The following is a 20471-nucleotide window of genomic DNA, read 5'->3' as shown; positions in this document are numbered from 1 at the left end:
AAGTATTATAAAGTACAACATATTGTACCATATGTTATTTGGGCACTTTACAACATACTGTACTCGATATATAGTGTTTTAGGTTTCCCCATTTGTTTTCTCACCACACAATGTGGCGGTTGTTTAGGTACCTAGCTACCTGTTATTTAGCAAACGGAAAATGTTTAAAAATCCTGCTTACATAATATATCAGCAGAGTTCTAATGGTTGAAGAGTCTATCACGCTAGGTATGTAGCGAGCTAGGTATCTAGCTAGATAGCTTGAAACCTAGCTAGCTAGGTATCGACTTATCTAGCGAGGCATCGAGCTAGCTAGCTTGATACCTATTGACTTACCTAGCTAGGTATCTAGATAGCTAGCTTGATACCTAGCTACCGAGGTATCAAGACATACATACAGATACATAGCGAGCTTGATAGACTCTTCAACTATTAGCACTCTGCTGATATATTATGTAAGCAGGATTTTTAACCATTATTTTCAGTTTGCTAAATAACAGGTAGCTAGGTATCTAGCTAGCCGAGCGAGCTGACTAACCTCTCGTATCTGTCATGGTCAGACTCGCCATGTATGTGGGTTACTCATAATCAGAGCTACCAAACGGTCACTGACATCTGATTGGTGAGTAACGGTGGGATGTGGAAGAGGGTAACTTGAGTTTGTGTCATTCTCTCTATTTGTGTTAGTGTGTGTGTCTGTCTGCAATGGCATGGACACTTTGACTTTGAGTCAATGAGCTAGTTGGGTCTTCTCCTAACCCGTAGATTCCTGACCTACATTGTAGGTCAATAAGGACGTGGGGGGTTGCCGATAAGGGGCTGGTCAGACCTCTGACAATGTTTCCCTCCCACGAGGGGGCAGCATTTGCCTTTTGCTACCATTTCAAGCAAGATAACTCCAGACCCATATAACTTAGGAATTAACTCTTTTTTTCTGATGAAAGAAGAGAGTGTAAGGTTTCTTATGCTGCACTGAATGTTTATGTAGTCCTAAAATTCAATATTCTGTGGGTTGTGAATTTTGAGTGAAAATGACAAAATCCCTGACGCTGAAGTGGACACATAATTTCACATTGTCTGGCAGTGAATGAGTTGAAGTGAATTGAATGTCTTGATTGTAAGGATCATCTTATTTCTGAGGTGATATTCTAATTTATTTTGATGTTTGAGTTTTCATTCTCAAAAAGGTATAATTGCACAGAAATGCAACAAAGACTGAAACTCTTTTCCAAACCAATTGAAGAAGTATGAAGCTCTGAATGCAAAAAAAAAATATATATATATATATATATATATATATATATATATATATATATATATATATATATATATATATATATATATATATATATATATATATATATATATATAATATATATATAAATTTTTGTTCAAAGCTTGTCATGTAATATTGTATCAGCTAAAAAAGCTCGACAAAAAAAGTTTTTGGGAGGCTTCCAAAATGATGTGATGCCGAGATGAAGCGGATGATGCGAATGTGCTTTGCAGATGGCTGCACACGTTAACAAGTGATGGGAACTTCTTTCTTCAGCCAAACCTTTTGGTCCCGCGACAAATTCTGGGTGATGTGATGAGAACATTCCCTTCCACTGCACATACTTCCTTCATTATACAAGCACCAAAATAATGCCACGTGTGTTGTGGCGGCCAACACAACCTGGTACTACAGAACTCGGGACAATTAAATGACTGAAAGATGCAAAACTGGACTGGCACCCATCAAATCTGTCTTTGTCGCTTTTATAGACCACTCACTGAAACAGTATACTTAGACAAGATAATATTAACTCATTCACTGCCAGACAATGTGCAAAAATGTGTCCACTCCAGTGCCAGGGTTTTTGTCATTTTCACTCAAATTGCAGGACCCATAGAATATTGCGTTTTAGGACTACATAAAAAAAATCAATACAGCGTTAGATATACATATTGATTTATATAGCGCTTTAACAACAGCTGAAGCTGTAACAAAGCATTAATTACTAAGTTATATGGGTCTGGAGTTATCTGCGGTTGAAAGGCTGCCCCCTTGTGGGAGGAAAAACATTGTCAGAGGTCTGACCGAAGCTTGAAACGCACCGCAGCAAGAAATAACAAAAAACAAACACATTCGGGAATATCGCTCCACATCATGCTTTTAAATTCCAGAATAATTTCAGGAATGGCAGTGAATGAGTAAATGTTGCTGCATGGGCTGCTTGGTTGCTCGACTGGCACGTTTGCCTCATAAGCCAGAGGTGTAAGGTTCCTGTGTGGGTTTTCTCCGGGTAATAATAATAATAATAATAATAATAATAATATATTTAATTTACAAGTGCCTTTCAAAACTGTCAAGGTCACTTTACAAGTCTGAGGATCATTTTTTTTCTGTGGGTGAGCAGCGGCAGACACACGCACTAGCGTTCACTCAACACAGAAGTAAATGGATAGAAGGCTAGCTAAAAGCTAGACAACAGATAGCCAGCTAGATAGCCATCCAGCTAGACAGCAAACAGATAGCCAGCCAGCCAGATAGCTAATAGACAGCAAATAGATAACGAACTAGGTAGCCAGCTAGATAGCCAGCCAGGTACCCGGCTAAGCAGCCAGCCAGATAGCCAGCCAGATAGCCAGCTAGATAGCTAATAGCCATCTATCTAGATAGCCAGCCAGATAGCTAATAGACAGCAAATAGATAGCTAGCTGGGTAGTCAGCCAGGTAGCCAGCTAGCTAGCCAGCTAGATAGTCAGATCGCTAATAGATCGCAAATAGATAGCTAGGTAACCAGTCAGGTTTCGTCCCACATGACAAAAACAAGAATGGATCGTCTCGAGGTTTGATTGGGGTTGGTGACAAGGCACAGGCATTTCCACTCCAGTTGGTACTGGACCAACCCCCCCTCAATCCCCCCCCCCCAAAATATATATATATATATATATATATATATATATATATATATATATATATATATATATATATATATATATATATATAAACAAAAAATATACAAAGCAAAACCACAACGCTGTAGGTCAAGGTACAACTGTATATGGAGTTTTGGCGTTAAGTAAATGTTTGAAAGAAATTCTCATTGGAAGGCCTCGTTGTTCTTGAAGGTCGTGGTTGTCCTTTCAACTTTCTTTCTTGTGTCCACTACAACCAAGGAATGTTCATGACCTTTACTTGACATTGTTGCCAACTTGCCATGGTGCTGGCGAACTATTTTGACTCCCCGTATAGGCCGAAACACTACATGTTGCATTAAATAAGGTGGTGATTATTTTGAAAGATTAATAAATTGAGTCAAAGTATAGCATAGAATTAGAAATATTGTTTTATTTTAATCAGGTCTATTTCACATAAGTATTTCATGACCTCCATTACTAATTGATAAGACAACGTTTGTAAGGGAGTTTGTAACTTACAACAGTTATGTTTCAAAAGCATCTAATTCCAAAACAGGTCTTTCTACATTCTTTTCTGTTTGATAAGAATCAGGTCATCATAATACATTGAGAACATTGTAGACGATGGCCATTGTTTTGCGTAAATACAGTTGTAACACAAATTAAAAAAGTTAGAGTAAAAGTTACATAAACTATTTAAATTACTATCAGAATTGTGTTAGTGGTAGAGGGTGTGGAGGTAACTGTAAGAAAATAGTCTTCTCCTAAAATAAAGTAAAAATAGAAGATAATTTCATTTTGGAGTATTGCGCAATACAATTGTAATATTGCAAGAAAGTGTTCTTTAAAGGACAACAGACACCATTATTTTGTTTCCTAACTGACATCAGAAAAACATTTTATAGAATCTAAAATACCCAAAACACGCAAGCTGATATTTTTAGTCAAATGCAAAACACCAATAAAAATGACTTAAAGTGTGCTGAAACTGCAAAAAAATTGAGCTGTGAATTGGGGATTTTCAGAAAGTCCCGCCCCCGGTGTGCGACGTCATGCCAAGACGTCTAGCCTTGCTCGAGAATCAAAACAATGGCTTCAGATTCTGAGAAAATGCTTTCTTGTTACGCATCCAGTTATGAATATGATTCAAATAGTTCTGAAGAGGAAAGCATAAATGTTTGCAATCGATTACAGAAGTCTTTATTAAAGAATGATTAAAGAATATAGCATCCCGGAAAATGCACACGATGGCGCCAGGGATCCGTTGGAAATGGGCTGATTTGTCTGCTGGGAATTTGTGTCAACTAGTATCAAATAGTCGTCTTGCAGCAACACACAACGATCTACCACCGCGTTATTTATGTGTTTTCCTTCTAATTTCGCCATCAACACGAAGTTTTCAGACCAAACAAAGTACCCAAAATGCGTTGTGTGTCTCTTTCTCGGTCAGGGGCGTTCCTTCCGTGACGTGACGTCAGGACTCGTCACCAACTCGAAAACAAGACTTCCTGCATATTCAGCGTGAGTCTTAAAACGTAAAATATAGCTATATGCCGTGGAATCTTTGTAAAATACGCTCAGTAGAAGTCATTTGAAGTGATTTTACAAATTATGGACACAACTTGTCCGAAGGCGTCGGTTGTCCTTTAAATCCGATTTTCTTGTTTAACGATTTACTCATTGGAATTCATTCATTCTCACAACATTGCAGCTCATTTTTGTCAGCACTTTGGTAAACTGCAGCAGAGTTTCACGTTTGATGGTCATTTCATTTCACTGAAAAGTCAAAAAGACAAACCACTCGAGTTGTGCCAATGGCCTACTGGGGTAAACGTGTGTGAGTGTGTGTGTGTGTGTGTGTGTGTGTGTGTGTGTGTCTGTTGGCATCGCATGCAGAGGTGGCAGCTGCAAGCTCATGTGTTCCCCAGCTGTCCTTTTGCAGCCTTGCAGCTCAGAGTTTACATAACACACACCCCCATGCACGTTGCCCCCGAGCCCCCCGGTCCCCTCCTCCCTCCGCAGTCTCTTTACGGCCTCATCTTCACACTGGACTGCATTTGATGTGTCAGCCCAATGGAAAATCCAGTCCATACAGTGGATCTGTGTATAAAATCGGTGGTGGTTCGTATAGAGAAGCAAATTAGCCGTTTAAATTTGAATGTTGAATCATCATTTTTCATATTGGGAGTCAGAACGGGGTCATAGCTTCATACTCACTTGCACTGTCACATTGGAACGTTTAGGTAGCAAAAACTCATGTCGCGGTATTTGGGCCAAGCGGCAAGCTAGCAACAAGCTCTTTTAATGAGAAGAGAAAGGATTACTGGATGGCCTAAACAACTACGTGAACTGGTGCGTGACTAAACAGTGTCATTTCTACCATCCTCCAATGTCCTCTTCTCTTGATGACATCACGCCATCACCTTCCCCCAAAGGCCACGTGAAACCACAGAACTTGTGACTACTACTACTACAGTATGTATATGGAGAGTGCACGCCGTTTGTGAAAGCGTTTTAAAAAAAGCATCAAATTCAGTCGGTCAATAAAGTCTATCTAAGCAGCATATAAACATCTTTGATTCTCTGTTGGCATATTTTGACGCCGGGCAGCAGATATCACCACCCAGGTTAGCTTAGTGCTAGCTAGCAGCTGGTACAACATAACAGGACAGATTTCAAATTGGTCTAAAAGAAGAAACGCGGCGGTGTACAGAAAGGAATCCTTGAGTTTAAAATAAGTTACAATGCAATACATATTGATTGCTATATTTACTTTAAACTAAAAAGGAAAACAATTCCATAGAAGGTGATGCGGCTGAATTTTGAAATATTTTCCAGGAAGTGCGTCACGGTTTGCATGGTGGTGGATCCCAAAAAAGCAGGCAGGAGGGAGCCGGAGGGTGGATTTGACAAATTGTATTTAAATGAAGTCAGCAGGAACAAAATCTCAAACATCAAAGTCGTCTGAACAGAAAGGTACAAAGTATAAAAGAAAACCATGAGTAAAAATCTGCCACAATTAAACAAACCTGACAGGGTGAAGTAATCACATACAACGGCCCGACAACAAATGGTCGTGCCGGGAGTCCTTGTAACTGCCACTGATTGGAACGACCAACACCTGTGCAGGTGCAGGCGGGGCCTTGATGAAACATTTTGGTATAGATAAAGCACCACACTCCATTAACCATTTAATATTACAATCAAATTGGATTTTTCATTTATTGGAAATGTTTGGGACTTGCGGATGTGGATTTTGATTGCAAGTCTGAGCGCTAACATATCAGATATTCCATTACTCAATATTAGATACACCTGCAAACAGTAATCAGATTGTCACGTTTCGTTTTGCGACCAACGGGTGGCACTGTAGAGCCCCGCCTGCAGCTGCGCAAGTGTTGTTGTTTTATTCAATGGCAGTTAAAATCACTAATGACACAACGATTCTGGGTCTGGTCATTCTTTGTTTCACCCTGTCTTTTGTTGTTGTTTGCTACTTTGGACGTTTCTGTTTTAATGACTTTGTTGTTTGAGATTTTGTTCCTGCTGACTTTATTTAATACAATGTGTCAAATAAACCCTGATTCTCCCTCCTGACTGCTTCTTTTTTGGGGCCCTCCACCACCTCCACCAGTCAAATCGTGACACAAATTATGTCTTTCGAGAGTGTCGATAGTTGACATGAGAGCACAGAAATGTTTATAACAAATTTTTTCTCTGTCTGTATGCATGTATGCATGAATGCATGTATGCATGTAGGTAGGTAGGTAGGTATGTATGTGTGTATGCGTGAATGTGTGTGTATATGGGTGTCTGTGTGTATGAGTGTATTTATTTATTTATTTATTTATTTATTTATTTATTTTAATGTTGACTGTTGGTTAAGGAATTGAGACTCCCTGAGTTGTGGCAACATTAACGCGATGCAAAGGGAAGAATTGGAAATCCCTCCGACTTCACATCTCAGACAACCTGGGCTAGGCTATGAAGAGCACCCAGACCAATCCGCCCCTCCAAAATAAATAAATAAATATTCGGCCCCCCATGAGGAAGACTAAGAGTCGTGAAAGGCCACAGAGTGAAAAATAGCTTCTTCCCCATGGCTGTGTCGCGGAATTCTGCATATTAGTACAGTGGTGCCTTGAGATTTGCATTTAATTAACTCAATGACCGCAATTTTTTTTTTTTAAAGGAAAGAAAAAACCGTTTATAACGTCAAAAAACATAATAAAATTAAAATGAAAGAATGAAACTGTACAATATAATTCATTGGAACCACATGGGTAAACCCTAAACGATTTGGCTCATCACATTGAAGAAAAAACTATGATGTAGAAGTTAAAAATCTTGAAAAAGTCAAGCGTGAAAAACAAGATAATATTCCTGAGTATATTTTAATAGACGGTATATCGAACGAAAGCACCCTGAGGAAGTAACTCATCATGAGCACTTTCCCACCGAGGCGACACAAAGTGCCTTTTGTTTGGCTCGGTGCCACACATTCATTGGCTCATATTCAAAGAGAGTGCCGGGTCACGGCACAGAGATTAGGGTCACCCCGAAAGGCATGTTAGGGGAAACTGAGGAAGGAGGGTTGAGGAGGGGTCTCGGGGGTAAGGTTGGACATGGCGAAGTGATATATGTGTACATGACAGCAAATTAGTCTCGTTTGAATATGATGCTGATTTGTGATGCTTTCCGAGTCATAACTTTCGAGGAAAAACGTTTTTTGTGGTTGAGAATGAAACTGCAATATATTTCTGATTAGGTCTTCTTTTTCATAAATTCATAACTGTCTCGATGTCTCCCTTATCATAGGCATCATAATCTTCCACTAAAGCCCTTTAAAAATGTTGTACGGATGAAGTTTTATCACTCTCGGCATCTATCAGACGTTTTATGGCAGGGGTGTCAAACCATTTTTTTCCCGCATGTAGATGAAGAACATTTTCAATTTTCGACCAAATCAGGTTTTGAAGAGATTTCTGGAACAGATTATGGTCGAAAAACCGAGGTTTGACTGTATTTAATAGACAGTTTCAGGAGTCCTAAATACAGATTTATCTTAATGGGCCAATGCACCAAAGGTATATTGTTCATGTACTTTTTGTGTACCGTATTTTCAGGTGTATAAGGTGCACCGGAGTATAAGGCGCACCCCACTATAAGGCGCACCTGTAATCAATGTCTGAAACACATGACAAAAAGTTACCGGACACCAGGGCAGACAACTCTGAAAAGTTGTGAAACACAATAATAAGACGACTAATCGCAAAAAAAAAACAGTGTTGCAAAAATTAGTGCATCCAAAAGATAGGCTACCAAATGAAAAACAAAGTAATATAGTTTATTCCATACATTGTAAGAATGAAAATTGTAAAGAGAAGTACATTGGGGAGACTCAACAAATTCTCAAAAAAAGACTTTATCAACATCGCAGGGATAATACTAGTGGTCCTCAATCGGCAGTACATTTGCACCTAAAAGCTAGCAACCACTCATTTGACGACAATGAGGTTAAAATCTTAGCGAAAGAACATAGATGGTTTAAAAGGGGGGCAAAAGAAGCGATTCTTATAAAACAACAAAATCCTTCATTAAACCGGTCTGGTGGGGTGAGGTTCAATTTGGATCGTTCATACAATAGCCTGCTTAGGCAAAACAGGTTAGGCAACTTTCGCAATGCTGATGAGGCGATACCGGTGAGAGTGGGGGAAATGGGCCAGTCGTTAGTCAGGAATGTAGGAACAATCAGTGGGGCGGCAGGGAGTGGTCCTCTGCTCCCCCCAACCTGATTGTAGGGACCTATCATAGCTGTGTCCGGCGCCGCCATGGCTGGACATTAGGGATATATAAATAGGGCCGATACGACCAGTCAGACTTTAGTTCGCTGACGAAGCCTCTTGGATAGGAGGTGAAACGTCCGAAACTTTCAAATTTGTACAGATAACGGCTGAAGAAACCTTCTCATCGAAAGTATTAAGGATTGATCATCAGAATATATAGCGGAACAACACTTTAAAATGTACCGACCGCAAATTGCTTAATTTATCGTAAATATCCCTTGCTGATGATTTTGTTCTGGTTATCCTTTGTCCAAACACTGTTCGGCATGTTGCACAATGCAATGTTTGCGTTGCGTCACGTGCTACAAGCCACGTGAACTCCTCTTTCTACGGTGCTTTTAATGTACGTTTATGTTTTGTAGCCTCATTAATTTTGTTAGCTTCTTTTGAATCGTTCTTCTGGGGAAATGACACTCGGGAAAGTGCGGAAGCACGAATGCGGGCTTCTGATTGGCTGTCGAGTATGCAAATTGCCAAACAAACCGAAACTTCCAAACCGAACGAAGATTTTGAATTTTTTTTTTCTTGAAAAAGTTGTCGGCCACCGGTACGGAGACGTTTTGTAAGTTGTACGCCCAACGTAAAAGTTGCACGCCCCGGGCGTCCGGGCAGCTGTTGTTTCAGACATTGCTGTAATATATACAAGTTTTCCAATATGCACACCACATTATAAGGTGCTACGGTAGAGGATAGAATTACGCACAACTTCTTCTAAGAGGAGTTTGTGGCTGCTGACAGTCGTTACGAGACCGTTTGTGGCTCAATATTACTTCACATATAAGGCTCACCTACGTATAAGGCACAGCTCATCGTTTGAAGAAAATCAAGGCTTTTGGTTGCGCTTTATACACCGGAAAATACAGTATGTTGTAGATGCCTTCCTCGTATCATGATTTGACTTTATTATGGGTAAAAAATACCATTGTTTTCATATCATATGATATTGTTGAATTTATCCAGCCTTAAATGCTCATCCCAGACAATATTGTCAGACATTAAACGCGTTTAAGAGAATAAAATATTGGGAGGGGGGTAAGGACAGTGGCTACTACAGTGGACAAATCATGTAATCAAGAGTCTGTGTAAGCTCTCAGTCGTACAGGAGTGGTCCATCAACCACTGAAGAAACCTTTTCATCCATGGCGTTGCATAGAGAAAAAAAGATAACTCTGATTCTCTCTTTAGGAGACACCTTGAATGTATGTCGGGGTGTAGAAAAAAAGAGCAATGCTCTGACTGTTCCATGAGTCATTATTCCTAAAAGTTCCACCAAGATTCCTTGAGAACTGTACTGACAAACACTGTAACCCCGTGGTGGCTATAAAGGACAACACAGACGTCTTTCATATTTTCCTTCAACGTGCCGGAAACGTGACCCGCATAATCCCGCCGGAATCCGCACGTTCTCATCAACAGAGCCGTTTGTCACACATTTACAAAATCAACAGCAATGGCGATGTTGAATGAAGTGACCAATGGAGATGGAATGTGCAGAATGTCTGAACACGCTGACGTGCCTGTCGCTAATTTGAATGACACGCGCGAGTAACCCACACGCACCCAACGCAGAAAAGGAAATCTCCCCTGTCAATGAACCATAGTAACCCCCGGATAAGGTGAGGCCATATCTCTCGGCCAATCAGAATAGAGCGAAAATCAGGCAGTGTACTCTGAGCCAATGGTGATGCTTATGATCCTTCCCCCACACCCTGTTCCTCCTGAGTTCAGTTTTAGGCAGATCCTTTTCATTCTTTATGAAACACACTTTCGCAAGCCCCGCGGGCGGACGTGAGCTTACCCTCGGCGGTGCGTGATGCTCATTCATCTTTTGTTCTTGTATCTCTTCTAAGCTTCATGTCACAATGTCTCCCTCATTCATTTGCATGCCGCAGATACCCACGTCGACACCGCGTCACCAACGATGTCCGTCAGAATCAGAATCTGAATCAAAAAGACTCTCTCAACATCGCAGGTACAATGCTAGTGGACCTCAATCTGCTGTACATCTGCACCTGTATGCTAGCAAACACTCATTTGACGACAGTGAGGTTAAAATCTTAGCTAAAGATGGTTTGAAAGGGGACTAAAAGAAGCAATTTTTGTAAACAGCAAAACCCTTCACCAAAATGGCCATGGCGGTTTAAGGTTTAATTGCGACTGTGCTTACAACAAACTTCTTAGGTCGTTACCACGTAGGCTTAGTCATGTGAATTAGGTGATACCAGAGCTAATGAGGCAATCAGAGTCAGGGATAGAACATTAAAGGTAATTAAGAGGTAATCAGATTGGCTTCAGGGAGTAGTCTACTGCTCCCCCAGCCTTAGACCAGGGACCTATCAGGGCAGAGGTCTGGCACAGCCACCTATGTCCATTAAGGATATATATATGTAGGGCCAGGGATACCAGCACAACTTTAGTTCGCTGACGAAGCTCGTCGGATGAGGAGCGAAATGTCCGACACATTCAAAGTACAGATGACAGCTGAAGAAACATTTTCCTCAATGGACCACTCCTGTTCGACTGAGAGCATACACAGACCAATTATACAGTTACAGACGCTCCCCTACTTACAAACATTCGAGTTACGAACAATGGTACATACAAACATTTTTGTAGTAACATATGTAGTATTCTCTCTAGTTAAACATATCTTTATAAAGCATATATTTATTTACTTATATAAGCCTTAAACATACATTCCATACAAAATATAGCACTGAAGCAACTTATGAACAAATTCACCTTACGAACGACCGTTTGGAACGTATCTCGTTCGTAAGTTGGGGAGCGTCTGTATATTTGTGTTACTGTTTAGAAAGTTAATGGCGAAGGGGGAAGAAGCTGTTTAAAGGGCAACCGACGTCAATTTTTTGTTTTTTAACTGACATCAGAAAAACGTTTTATAGCATCTAAAATACCCCAAACACGCAGTATGATATTTTTTGTCAAATGCAAAACACCAATAAAAATGACTTGTGTCCAAAATCTGCAAAAAAAAAATTGAGCTGCGAATTGGGCATTTTCAGAAAGTCCCGCCCTCAGTTCGTGACGTCACACCAAGACGTCTTGCATTGCTGGAGAATAAAAACAATGGCTTCAAATTCGGAGAATATGCTTTCTTGTTACACATCCAGTTATGAATATGATTCAAATAGTTCTGAAGAGGAAAGCATACATGTTTGCCATCGATTAAAGAAGTCCTTCCGTGTCATTTTGAGGCATCTGGACTGCAATGTAACGTCCCACAAAAAAGGCAGAAAAATGGCGACCAGCTCCTGTGAGGAATGAAACAGTCCGTTTCCACAGGCTGTTACATTCCTTGCATGGAGCTTGGACTCCCTCTGCTGGCGGCTTTTGGATGTAACACAAGGGTTTAAAAAAAACAGTACAGCAAAATACATTGACGTGATGGAAAGACGCCACAATGCGTCTTTTTTACAGTCAGGGGGGGGTCCTTTTCTGACGTCACGTGAGGACTCGTCACCAACTCAAAAACAAGACTTCCGGAATATTCAGCGCGAGTCTTAAAACGTAAAATATAGCTATATGCGTTGGAATCTTATTTAAAATACGCCCAGTAGAAGTCATTTGAAGCCATTTTACAAATTATGGACACAACTTGTCCTGAGACGTCGGTTGTCCTTTAAATATCTGCTGGATTTGGTGCGCATGGATCGTAGCGCCTGCATTAGGGGAGTAGTTGGAAAAGGTGGTGGGCAGGGTGTGGAGCGTCCAGTAGGATTTTCTGCGCTCTTGTCTTGATTCTTGCAGTGTGTCGTCGAGAGTGGGTCGGGCGGTGCGAAAGATTTTTTTTTTATTTCCGCCCCGAACCAAGCCGTGATGGAAGTACACAAAAAATACAAATAAAATTGTCCCATGTAGGCGTGTCGAGATGTATACTTAAATGGCGCGTGAGCAAGCGCGATGTAATTTGAGGTGGGGAATGCTGACATCTGTGAATGACGGTTGCATAATCCCCATCAAGCTAAGACAGGACCGTGTCTGTTCTGTCCACGACTCGCATTCCCACAGAATCCCGTAACGCGGCGTCAAGACTCAGGTGGTCCGTTCCCATACGTGAGCAAGATGGAAAGGTTCAGAGATCAGCTAGTGAAAAACATTCCTTGTTTGATTTGGAGACCGTCTTTTGAGAGAATGTAATCGAAAACGCTTTATGGAGTGGAGTGTACTGTATATCCGTCATCCCAAACAAAGTTGTTGATGGGAAAGTAGAGTTTTTGAGCGAGTTTGTTTCACTTGACAGCGGGTGGCGCAGTGACCTAGTGATTAGCGCTGTTGCCTCGGGGTTGCAAGGTTCTGGGTTTGAATGCTTATTACCATTCCAAAACATGATAGTTAACAATAAAGACTTTCTTTGTGGGACATTTCCATACTAGGCCCAAATTTGAAATTTTTGGTTGGTCATTGTGTTCTGCACAAACAAAGTAAGAATTTAATTGAGTGTAAAGGAGAGTGCCGTGTGTGAGGTCGTATTTTTGAAAAGGGACATAAACCTTCATTGCTAGATCTGCAGCACAGAAGAATATTTTGTTCCATTTCCATAACCACATTATTAACATTTATGCCACACAACAATGAGCATATTGAAACAGGCAAGTTGCAGATTATTTTTTACTAATATCTATAAATTTGGGAATAAAATATTTATTTATTTGTTCTTATATGTGTTTAAACCCGTTTTTGCAAAAATATATATAAATATATTTTCTTGATTTTTTTTGCCTTGAAATTGTGAATCCCTTCAACTTTTTTTCAACATTTTAGTTTGATTACGGGGAAAAACTATTTCTATGTCAATTACCGTATTTTCCGGTGTATAGGACGCACCAGAGTATAAGGCGCACCCCCAATCAATGATGTATTTTCAAACTTTTTCCATATATAAGGCACACCTTCAATGAATGAAAAAAACGTTTTGCAAATATAATATAGAAATACAGTGATACCTCAGCTTACGAATTGGTTCCCAGAAAGTGTGTGTAAGGCGAAAAGTTCGTCGACCAAACTTTTATTTCCCATAAGAAACCATTAAAAATGAGAATAATCCATTCCCAGGTTCCTATAAAACACAATTTTCTACTAAATAAGCCTTAAAACCACACAAAATATACCTTATCTTATGTATAATAAATGTGCTATTGTAATTAAATAAATAAACTGTACTGTATAATAAAGTCATTTTATTTACCTTTGTGATGGTCGTTGATGTAGTTGCCTCTTGATGATATCTTGATGATAGTTGCCATGCTTTCTCGACGATCATACCCTCACTCACACTGTCCCCTGCTAGCTGCTTTTCGTTAATCCAAATCAACAGAGGTTTTTCAACCTCTTCTATTGCCTGAGACCGTTGCTTAGTCAACACAGAAACACCCTTTGCCACACGTAGAAATGGTCGACTTAAAAGTACTCAAAAGTACTCCACTCGATAACAAACCACGTCTGCACTCAAAAAAAGGGGGTGACAAAAACTAGTCTGTCAGTCACCGTGGCACTGCGTGGTTTGGTTCGTCCACCGAAAACTAGTTTGTCAGCCAAGACTATATGCTTGCGAATTTAATCTTCATGAGGCGAAAAGTTGGCGAGCTAAAGTGTTTGTGAACTGAGTTATCATGTTTTCCAAATATAAGGCACACCACATTATAGGGCGCTACGGTAGAGGACTGAGTTATGCACTACTTTCTACAGGGGGAAATTGAGTCGGTGGCTGACAGTAGTCACCAGTCCTGTTATGGCTCAATATGACTTCACCTATAACGTGCACCTGCGTATAAGGCACAGGGTCATCTTGTAAAGTAAATCAAGGCTTTTGGGTGCATCTTGTACATCGTAAAATACAGTAATGCCACTGCAGTCCCATTCTTAGCAAGTTGGCAAAAAAAGATACAGTATGTCATCTCCTCTAGAACAGTACCAATTGTTGTAGGACACAGTCAAGCATCTGCTGTGAAGTCAACACTGTAAACATTATTACTGTTTGTTCATTTCCTGTATCTTCACAAGATAAGTGGAAGGAGCAGTCCAGATAAAGCATAGAAACATCTGTTACGCTTCTCCCTCTGCCGATTTTCTCTTTCACCTTTTTCATGTTTGGGCGTCATTCCATTGCGGCACTGGAAATTGTGTCACTTCTTCTCCTTGACTGTTTCATTCAAAACCAAAGAACGTTTTGCATTGAGTCTCTGAGCAATTTACCTACGTAAGATCAGGAGACTGTTAGTAAGATTTTCATTGGTGTTTAATGTAATGACTCATGCTCAATTTGATTTTTTTTTTTGCTTTTTGGAAGGGAGGTTGTGGCTCACAAAGCTGTGTTAGACACCTGCTTGTTGCTGCACGCTGCAACATCAGACGACTGCTGAGCATGTTTTCACAGATGTAAGGCGGGCATTGTGTCATTCGGGTGTCTTTACCAACTATGTACCGTATGTCATAAAAACACACAGTGTGGTTTTCTCATAACAGTAATTAAACGATAAAAAAGGTCTTAAAAATAAGCAGTCTGCCTGCAAACGGGGCATGTATTGGTATTATCTATTGGCGTGGCCTGAATTGTTCAATTATTTATTTTCTACAGCGTTCTTCCTTTCTAAGAAGACATTGATCACATTTGTGATTTCTCACAATAATTAGGAAATAGATGCAATTCATAAAATATATCGGCCAGGATTCACATTTTGGATTGGATTAGCCTTTATTAGTCTCGCAGTGGAGAAATTTACATTTTCACAGCAGCAAAGTGATGAAAATAAGAGGAAAGGAAGAAGTACAAAAACAAAATACAGATGCTGCTGTAAAGGTGGCCATTCTCACGGTTCCATCATGAAGTCAAAACAACAACAAACAAACAACAAAAAAACGACTAAAATAACTAAATAACAAATAATGTTACACAACATAAAAGACGCAGACAGTCATTCAATCTTAAGGACATTCTACACCTCTGTTGTATGAAGCATTTCTAGATTAAAGAGGAGAGGACCAAAGCGTCCTTTTCACCAGTGGATCAGAGACGTCATGGTGGAATGTGCATGTCTGCTACAAGCTAAATGATGAAAGCAAACACGCAGCTGTGCATCCATTGACGAAAAGATTGTCTCATATCTTCTGTCCCATGTAAATCCGCTTCAATTCCAAGCTGCGACAGTTCCACATACGCATCGACGCTCCTTTCTTCTCATCGTGTGCCATGCATCCATTCAGCCGCAGACTGTCCAACAGTTTCACAATCGCTCCAGAGCTGTTCAGCGATGACAGTCAAATGGCACAGACGTTCTTCCCAAATCAAAAACAGTGCTGGCATATGCTGAAAAGGTGCAACCGCTCAGCAGAGTCTCCTCCTTGTTGAATGCCGTGGCCAAAAATGAATCGGCAAAATGATCGTTTCTACAATAATCCTGAAGAGTCACAATGTTTCATCAGCGCTGAGCTATTTTTGGAGTAGGCCCGACGGGCTGGTCATATTGTTTGCAAGGGCTTCCTGGTGACTGCGGGCACCATATTGGTGATTCCTGGTATACACAAACAAACATTAACACCTATGGACGGACTATTTAGAGCAGGGGTCGGGAACCTTTTTGACGAAGAGAGCCATAAAAGTAAAATATTTAGAAATGGCTTTCAGCGAGAGCCACAACACACGCGTGCACACACACACGCACGGCCACTTTTCAACAAAATGTCAGAATGTATTATTTAAAATACAGTAAAGTCTCGTTATATCGATACTCAAGGGAGTTCGAAAAAATATCGATATAACCGGGACTATCGATATATCCGACCCTGTTTGCATGTAATTTTATCCGTGCGTGCATAGAAATAGTATCGATATAACCGGGACTATCGATATATCCAATATCGATATAACGAGACTTTACTGTAACTTTGTGATAGTACACACCGTTAAAATGAATGGTTTTCCGTTCCTCACGATTGGTAAAAATCCAGCCAAACGATCGGAATGAAAGTCAACTTGCCGGCTCCATACGCAAAGTTACTGCTAGCTAGCCTGCACATGGCTCATTAGCTTCCACATTTGCGATGCAACATACTTCTCACAGAAGTATATTGATGCTAACATTAACATGGGGTTTGTTAAAATGTCACTGACATTCATGTGTTTCAGCGATGGTATTGTTTCATTGCAAATTAGAATCAGAACCTTTTCTCTCGACAAAGGCGAATTTGGTGTATTCAAGCTGAAGTGTACTTTGTTTTTACTCGTGGGGCTCATTTAAAGGGGCGTTTACCTGTTTCGACTGACGGCCAGTATCTCATCTCATCTCATCTCATCAGCCCCAACAGAAAATGAACAGAAAAAAGCGAGAATATGTATTTAGATTTATCGGAGAGCCATATGCAATCATCAAAAGAGCCATATATGGCTCGCCAGCCATAGGTTCCCGACCCCTGATTTAGAGCAAAGGTTTCAAGCCCATTTTTGTGGAGGGCCACATTTTAGTGACCATTTCCCTTGGAGAGCCATTATAACTTTATTCACATTGTCGAGAATAATGGCTTATTGTTTAAGTTACTGGAATGATGTGTTGTGCAATAGGAAATTGCTTACAATGTCTCTCTAATTTATTACACAAGAGAATTTGAAATTTTGGTACGTATTTTAGCAAGCGTTATGGAAGTTGCCATGCTTGATTTGCTTTCGCGGGCCGAATAAAATGATGTGGGGGGCCAGATTTGGCCTTGACTTTGACAGCTGTGAATGAGAGGCTTCAGTGAACCAAAAATACACGTGTCACATCATCCATACATCCTGTACCTTATTTACATGGCTGGCACACAGTGCATGACACGACATGACTTCATTTGACTAATTTGCATGATTCCGAAGAACATATGTAAATGAGACTCTGACTTATGCAGCATCTTGAAATCATACTTATTTAAAGGACAACCGACGCCTCCGGACAAGTTGTGTCCATAATTTGTAAAATGGCTTCAAATGACTTCTACTGGGCGTATTTTACAAAGATTCCACCGCATATAGCTATATTTTACGTTTTAAGACTCGTGCTGAATATTCAGGAAGTCTTGTTTTCGAATTGGTGACGAGTCCGTACGTGACGTCACTGAAGGAACGCCCCTGACCGAAAAAAGGACACATTGTAGCAGTCCTTCCATCACGTCAATATATTTTGCTGTACTTGTTTGGTCTGAAAACGTCATGTTGCACCAAAAAGAGCCAGAAGAGGGCAACCAAGCTCCATGTAAGGAATTTATCAGCCTGTGGAAACGGGCTGATTCATTCGATTGCAAACATGTGTGCTTTCCTCTTCAGAACTATTTGAATCATATTCATAACTGGATGTGTAACAAGAATGCATATTCTCCGAATCTAAAGCCATTGTTTTGATTTTCCAGCAATGTCTTGGTGTGACGTCACGAACTGGGGGCGGGACTTTCTGAAAATGCCCAATTCGCAGCTCAATTTTTTGGCAGATTTTGGACACTTTAAGTCATTTTTATTGGTGTTTTGCATTTGAATAAAAATATCATACTGTGTGTTTTGGGTATTTTAGATGCTATGAAACGTTTTTCTGATGTCAGGAAACAAAAAAGTGACAATGTATGAAAAAAAGTTGTCAAAAAAGTGACAATGTATGAATGTTACCCTCATGCAGTATCCCTGTTGCCATCTGACATTTATTTAATTCATAGGGCACAAGCAATGTGAAATACATGCAAGTCATTTGTGCCATCCTTGAAAAATTAGCATTCGGGTCACTTTAAAGCGTTAAAAATAAAAAATAAATAAGACTCTCTAGGTCACCTGTCCATCATGGACTTGTAAAATCACTTTCTTCTCCTACATGGAGTATTTCATGAAGTTAATGCTGTTTCCATGACTTCCTGTAGGAAAAAACGTTGCCAAATATGAATAAATTGGCAAGCTCTCCAATGTTGCTTTTGCCTGTAAAAGTCATCAGGAGTCATTCATCGACCTCGCTGGACTTCACCACAGGTCATCTCGCTCACGTACAACCCTAGAACATGCGTTGGCATTAAAAGATTAACAGTAAATCCGTGATTGTAGTTCTGATGAGGGATGAAGTTTGCTTTGAGGTGGGATCTGTCATCCGCTGACACGTCACGATGGTTTGATCTTGACATCTTGTGAATGAGCCCATGTGATTTTACAGCGTCAAATCCCTTCTACTGTATAGATCTGATGGGTAAGCCGATCAGCACGGCGTTTACCTGATCTGAACCCACACCGTTAAAATGACTTCTATCAAAGCACAAATGAGCTTTTTGCCGGTACTGTACGTGGTTGTTAAAAAGGAAGAGCCGATATGTTCCATTTTTCATAGACATTCGCAGGTTCACTTCCTTTTCAAACCAGCGCATTTTGTGAAAGTAGATGATTTATTGCATATGTGGCCCATTTCTCAAACCAGGTGATCAAATATTGTTCTGATTAGGAGTTCAAAACTGCAAAAAGCCTGTTCATTCATTGAGCTACAAAAATAAAAGCATTCCTGCATCTAAAGTTTCTTCCTAACTGTGACTTGAAGCTCATTTCATGCCGTGGTCAGCGATATAAAACCATTTCAATACGCCTTCTTTTCAGATTGGACTGAGAATTACTGTACATGAATGAGACAGTTTTTTTCTTCCTCTTCCCAGCTTTGCTTGCATTCCTCATATTTGTTCCCATGAGAAAGTCCCAGCCTTCACTTCAGACACCCAAAGATGCAGCAAAAGAGCAAATCGCATCTCTTTGAATAAAGCTTTGTTTTATTGTCCATGATAGTGGTCCAATTTTACAACGGTATGTAAGGTTCCCATCTCCCATCAAATAATTGCTTACAGTATATACACAAAAGTATACATATTTTGATGGAAATTTATTACATGTCATATTTATGTTAATTTTTTTAATTCTTTTTTTAAGAGGGCGAGTAAAGATATACAACTGCCTATTACTCCTTCCAGATACATTTTAAATATGCTAGTAGGCTGTTCATGGGCTTTTTTTCTTCTATATATATTTTTTTTTTTGAGTCGTACAGGCTTATGGTCACATTAATGGCCGAAAAAGTTTTGACTTTTTAAGAACTATTGTAAATAAACAAACCATTCACACTTTGATTCAAATATAGGGATACATTTGAGTTTGTAAACGCTGGAAGATGCAATTCCATTCCATTTCCATGAAAATGATTGTAGAATTTAGTTAAGGGTTTGTCACGTTCATTGTTTTTATTTTGATACTTGAGGACTGTTTATAGCAGGTGTGCTCAACCTTTTTTGACCAAAAGACCTACAGTACTTTTCGATGAACCAGCCTGCCGGGATCAACCAGCTACGACACACGCGCGCAACGAACGCACATACACACAAGCCATACCGGGTCCTTAAAACGAACAAAACGTGAAAATAAAATCAACACAAAAGTTGGTTTACCTTTGTTGAGTCCCGACGATGAGGCACGGGGGGCACTTTTGCATCATGTTTAAGACCATAGCTGATTCAGCTAAGTTTACGTGTTGCCGTTTTAAAATGCTTCTCCCGGCATTTCACATTCACATTCTTCGCCGGTGCCCTCTGTGAATTGTACATTAAACATACTCTGAATTAAAATAATAATCACTGCAAAAAAATATCGCTCAAGAGCGATTATCGTTCGCTGCTGACCGCGATCAACTTCCGGTTATCCGGGTCACGCTCATCACGTGA

The 20471-nt window shown here is 40.1% G+C and overlaps 1 long non-coding RNA gene across 2 annotated transcripts; it reads left to right on the top strand.

Moving 5' to 3' along the window:
• Positions 1-10522: 10522 nt before the first annotated feature.
• Positions 10523-19293, top strand: LOC148898996 (uncharacterized). Of its 2 annotated transcripts, none has more exons than XR_016114678.1 (3): positions 10523-10559; positions 10646-10725; positions 18648-19293. It is a non-coding gene; the product is annotated as an uncharacterized LOC148898996 (long non-coding RNA). The 2 variants fall into 2 exon arrangements; XR_016114679.1 differs by having other exon boundaries at positions 18153-19293.
• Positions 19294-20471: the final 1178 nt, after the last annotated feature.

The sequence above is a fragment of the Hippocampus bargibanti genome, linkage group LG04 (genome assembly GCF_051943395.1).
Source record: "Hippocampus bargibanti isolate YZ-2025 linkage group LG04, ASM5194339v1, whole genome shotgun sequence".
NCBI classification, from domain to species: Eukaryota; Metazoa; Chordata; class Actinopteri; order Syngnathiformes; family Syngnathidae; genus Hippocampus; species Hippocampus bargibanti.
The sequence above is the reverse complement of the archived record's forward strand: the minus strand, read 5'-3'. Positions and strand labels throughout refer to the sequence as shown.